The sequence below is a fragment of the Leuresthes tenuis genome, unplaced genomic scaffold (assembly GCF_036924035.1).
Source record: "Leuresthes tenuis unplaced genomic scaffold, fLeuTen1.0.hap1 SCAF_15, whole genome shotgun sequence".
NCBI lineage: Eukaryota > Metazoa > Chordata > Actinopteri > Atheriniformes > Atherinopsidae > Leuresthes > Leuresthes tenuis.
This window is the reverse complement of record NW_027325369.1, coordinates 33,052,970-33,058,583: the sequence shown is the minus strand read 5'-3', so window position 1 is coordinate 33,058,583 and position 5,614 is coordinate 33,052,970.

Genomic DNA, 5,614 nt, shown 5'->3' with positions numbered 1-5,614 from the left:
GAACTGAAATGCAAAAGTGATGCATATTAATCTGAATATAAAATACAGGTTAAATGAATGTATTAATTAACTAATTAACTGGAGAAGACAGAACATAAAATATCTTAGTTTCCTACACATTGCAATGAGATAAAAGTTTCTTTCTCTTTGCATTTTCCATATCGTCCCAACTTTGTAGCTGCAGACCTCAGAATATTTCAGGTTTATCCTTTATGAAGTCTAAAGCCCAGAAACCTCCACATGTGAAAGTCCAGACTGTTTTATTACGTCTAAAACTTGCTGTCCCATATGTTAAGAACAGCAAAGTTCAGGCTGATATGATGAATCTTCTGTAAAGTGGCACCAGAGGCTGAGTTTGAAGTCTTAATCTGAGTGTGTTTGTGGCTCTTAAATGAAGGAAATGCACAGCTCAGACAGTGGAGTTCAGCACATGAAAACACACCAAGCTTTAAACCTCTGCGATGGACAGACTGCAGGCTAAATAAGACCTAAAGCAGGCTGTCCCCCTGCAGCCGTGCAGCGCCTCTGGATCTGGATTCAGCCGTCCAAACACAATCACCCAAGAAAAAACAACTACATCAGGTCCTTTCTGGCAGCCGACGGCAGAACCTTCTCCACCAAAATCCCAGGAGTTGGTAGAGTGAGCACAACAGAAGAGTGAGGGAATGCATGACCCAGAACACACACACATGCACACACAGAGGCGCTGGCATCTGATAGCACTGGAACCCGACTGCCAACGCTTTGTATTCACCACAATTAGCTGCGTCCTCAGACACTCATCCCAAACCCAAGTGGTGCCGAGCCAAATCCTCTCTTTTGTGCTGAAGAACCGCTCGTGTTCCTTTGCTTTTTAAGTGCTGACATGACTTTTGGCTGCATAACCCCACACTTTATCCTGCTGTGGCTAAAAAACAACAACTGCGAGACACTTTAAATCTTAAAACTTAGAGAGGAGAGGAGGCCTGAGCTCAGGATGTGTCGCTGAAGATGCCGAATCTCACGGCTGTGATCGAGTTTCTGAAGAAAACTGAAAGGAATTCACCACAGATTCCATTTGTTTTCTTCTCATTTCCTCACCTGTCTTCCTTGTGTGTTTCTCAGCCACGTGATTGGCTGCTCTGCCCTGACAGTTTCACCTGTCTGCCTTCCCTCCCTGATGCATTCGGGCTCTAATTCATGCCTCTTCTCCTTGCTGTTACCCAGAAATCGATCACTTCAACATATGGAGGGAAGAGGAGCTGCATCCTTCACCCTTTCAGCATCTGTGAAGTATAAAGAGGGTGTGACACATCATCCCACCTCAGGAGTTGAATTTGAAATAAATATCTGAACACTTTAAACACTTTAACAGCAGCAGACTGTTAAAAAACAGTGAAATGATGTTTCAGGTGCATCACACCTCATATTTAAAATAAAACTGCACAACCTGGAACTCCTTTCTTCATGATAAGAGGACCGTTCCCTTCTCTGTACTCTGTGAGCGTTTCAGATTTTCTTTCATGTTAAATCTCCTTTTAGGTAAAGAAAGCATCGGTTCAACAATTCAAGGACATTTTAGAATAAAGTGACAGTGAGAAAAACAGCAGGAGGAAGTCCTGGTGAGACTCAGCTGAAATGATCAGTGCTAAAGAGAAGGAGCTGGACTAAACCCACGTCTCTCACACAGTCAGAACCTTCATGTAAATGACTCTGAGCTTCAGCTCTTATCAGGCTGAACTGTGGCCGACTCCTGTGTAAGGAGGAGGAGACCGAGCCGAGCCGAGCCCCTCCATCAATGAGATGAAGGAGACGGAGAGAGCGTCGAAAGCAGAAGTAGCTGAGGAACTTTATTCAGCAATCAGAAGCAGAATGAACACAACCAAAGTGTTCGGGCTGAAGAGTCTGCCGGGTCAGCTCCACAGGAACAGATCTGCGTCTCACCTGAGATCATCTGAGCTTCATCTGAGCTTCATCTGAGCTTCATCTGAGCTTCATCTGAGCTTCATCTGAGTTCATCTGAGCTTCATCTGAGCTTCATCTGAGCTTCATCTGAGCTTCATCTGAGTTCATCTGAGCTTCATCTGAGCTTCATCTGAGCTTCTCCAGCACCAGCTCCAGAACCAAAGGCAGCTCCAGATCTGAAGGCAGCTCCAGACCCGAAGGCAGCTCCAGACCCGAAGGCAGCTCCAGACCCGAAGGCAGCTCCAGACCCGAAGGCAGCTCCAGACCCGAAGGCAGCTCCAGACCCGAAGGCAGCTCCAGACCCGAAGGCAGCTCCAGACCCGAAGGCAGCTCCAGACCCGAAGGCAGCTCCAGGCCCGAAGGCAGCTCCAGACCCGAAGGCAGCTCCAGACCCGAAGGCAGCTCCAGAACCAAAGGCAGCTCCAGATCTGAAGGCAGCTCCAGACCCGAAGGCAGCTCCAGACCCGAAGGCAGCTCCAGACCCGAAGGCAGCTCCAGACCCGAAGGCAGCTCCAGACCCGAAGGCAGCTCCAGACCCGAAGGCAGCTCCAGATCTGAAGGCAGCTCCAGACCCGAAGGCAGCTCCAGACCCGAAGGCAGCTCCAGACCCGAAGGCAGCTCCAGACCCGAAGGCAGCTCCAGACCCGAAGGCAGCTCCAGACCCGAAGGCAGCTCCAGACCCGAAGGCAGCTCCAGGCCCGAAGGCAGCTCCAGGCCCGAAGGCAGCTCCAGACCTGAAGGCAGCTCCAGACCTAGACCCGAAGGCAGCTCCAGACCCGAAGGCAGCTCCAGACCCGAAGGCAGCTCCAGACCCGAAGGCAGCTCCAGGCCCGAAGGCAGCTCCAGACCCGAAGGCAGCTCCAGACCCGAAGGCAGCTCCAGACCTGAAGGCAGCTCCAGACCCGAAGGCGGCTCCAGACCCGAATACAGCTCCAGACCTAGACCCGAAGGCAGCTCCAGACCTGAAGGCAGCTCCAGACCTAGACCCGAAGGCAGCTCCAGACCTGAAGGCAGCTCCAGATCTGAAGGCAGCTCCAGACCTGAAGGCAGCTCCAGACCTAGACCCGAAGGCAGCTCCAGGCCTGAAGGCAGCTCCAGGCCTGAAGGCAGCTCCAGACCTGAAGGCAGCTCCAGACCCGAAGGCAGCTCCAGACCCGAAGGCAGCTCCAGACCCGAAGGCAGCTCCAGGCCTGAAGGCAGCTCCAGACCCGAAGGCAGCTCCAGACCCGAAGGCAGCTCCAGACCTGAAGGCAGCTCCAGACCCGAAGGCAGCTCCAGGCCCGAAGGCAGCTCCAGGCCCGAAGGCAGCTCCAGACCCGAAGGCAGCTCCAGACCCGAAGGCAGCTCCAGATCTGAAGGCAGCTCCAGGCCTGAAGGCAGCTCCAGACCCGAAGGCAGCTCCAGACCTGAAGGCAGCTCCAGATCTGAAGGCAGCTCCAGGCCTGAAGGCAGCTCCAGACCCGAAGGCAGCTCCAGGCCTGAAGGCAGCTCCAGACCCGAAGGCAGCTCCAGACCTGAAGGCAGCTCCAGACCTGAAGGCAGCTCCAGATCTGAAGGCAGCTCCAGGCCCGAAGGCAGCTCCAGACCCGAAGGCAGCTCCAGACCTGAAGGCAGCTCCAGGCCTGAAGGCAGCTCCAGACCCGAAGGCAGCTCCAGGCCTGAAGGCAGCTCCAGACCCGAAGGCAGCTCCAGACCTGAAGGCAGCTCCAGACCTGAAGGCAGCTCCAGATCTGAAGGCAGCTCCAGGCCCGAAGGCAGCTCCAGACCCGAAGGCAGCTCCAGACCTGAAGGCAGCTCCAGATCTGAAGGCAGCTCCAGGCCTGAAGGCAGCTCCAGACCCGAAGGCAGCTCCAGACCCGAAGGCAGCTCCAGACCCGAAGGCAGCTCCAGACCCGAAGGCAGCTCCAGGCCCGAAGGCAGCTCCAGGCCCGAAGGCAGCTCCAGACCTGAAGGCAGCTCCAGACCTAGACCCGAAGGCAGCTCCAGACCCGAAGGCAGCTCCAGACCCGAAGGCAGCTCCAGACCCGAAGGCAGCTCCAGGCCCGAAGGCAGCTCCAGACCCGAAGGCAGCTCCAGACCCGAAGGCAGCTCCAGACCTGAAGGCAGCTCCAGACCCGAAGGCGGCTCCAGACCCGAATACAGCTCCAGACCTAGACCCGAAGGCAGCTCCAGACCTGAAGGCAGCTCCAGACCTAGACCCGAAGGCAGCTCCAGACCTGAAGGCAGCTCCAGATCTGAAGGCAGCTCCAGACCTGAAGGCAGCTCCAGACCTAGACCCGAAGGCAGCTCCAGGCCTGAAGGCAGCTCCAGGCCTGAAGGCAGCTCCAGACCTGAAGGCAGCTCCAGACCCGAAGGCAGCTCCAGACCCGAAGGCAGCTCCAGACCCGAAGGCAGCTCCAGGCCTGAAGGCAGCTCCAGACCCGAAGGCAGCTCCAGACCCGAAGGCAGCTCCAGACCTGAAGGCAGCTCCAGACCCGAAGGCAGCTCCAGGCCCGAAGGCAGCTCCAGGCCCGAAGGCAGCTCCAGACCCGAAGGCAGCTCCAGACCCGAAGGCAGCTCCAGATCTGAAGGCAGCTCCAGGCCTGAAGGCAGCTCCAGACCCGAAGGCAGCTCCAGACCTGAAGGCAGCTCCAGATCTGAAGGCAGCTCCAGGCCTGAAGGCAGCTCCAGACCCGAAGGCAGCTCCAGGCCTGAAGGCAGCTCCAGACCCGAAGGCAGCTCCAGACCTGAAGGCAGCTCCAGACCTGAAGGCAGCTCCAGATCTGAAGGCAGCTCCAGGCCCGAAGGCAGCTCCAGACCCGAAGGCAGCTCCAGACCTGAAGGCAGCTCCAGATCTGAAGGCAGCTCCAGGCCTGAAGGCAGCTCCAGACCCGAAGGCAGCTCCAGGCCTGAAGGCAGCTCCAGACCCGAAGGCAGCTCCAGACCTGAAGGCAGCTCCAGACCTGAAGGCAGCTCCAGATCTGAAGGCAGCTCCAGACCTGAAGGCAGCTCCAGACCTGAAGGCAGCTCCAGATCTGAAGGCAGCTCCAGACTGTCACAGTCCTCACATAAACCCACAGATCCTCGGTGGAGACTCAAACATGGCTTCCATCACAGGACGACCCCACATGCTGAAACTCGTCCTGCCGTCAGTTTAGAAACCAATGAGCCTAACATGCATGTTCTTGGACTGTGACTCCTCTCCTCTTCAGTGGAGACCCTCCTCCTGAGAGACCCCACCGCACCACCCCAAGCTGCCAGGTGTCACAGCAACATGTGAAAAACAAGATTTCCTGCAGCTCAACTTTCTAACTAAAGGGATTCAGTGGGAGGTCTGGCTCATGTGTCCACAATTTTTTGAGGGGGGTGCGAGCTGCCGGTAATACAAGAGGAGGATAAATTAATGCTGTTTGAACACAAGCTACGATATTTTACTAACCGAAGCCAAGCACCTCGTACCGTGCAAACTGGAATGAGTGAAAGGAGAGCTGAATAAAAAATAACATGAGAAAGTAGATTCAGGAGATGCAGTGTGGCTTTCGTCCTGGCCGTGGAACAGTGGACCAGCTCTATACCCTCCTGGAGGGTGCATGGGAGTTCGCCCAACCAGTCTACATGTGTTTTGTGGACTTGGAGAAAGCGTTCGACCGTGTCCCTCGTGGAGTCCTGTGGGGGGTGCTCCGGGAATATG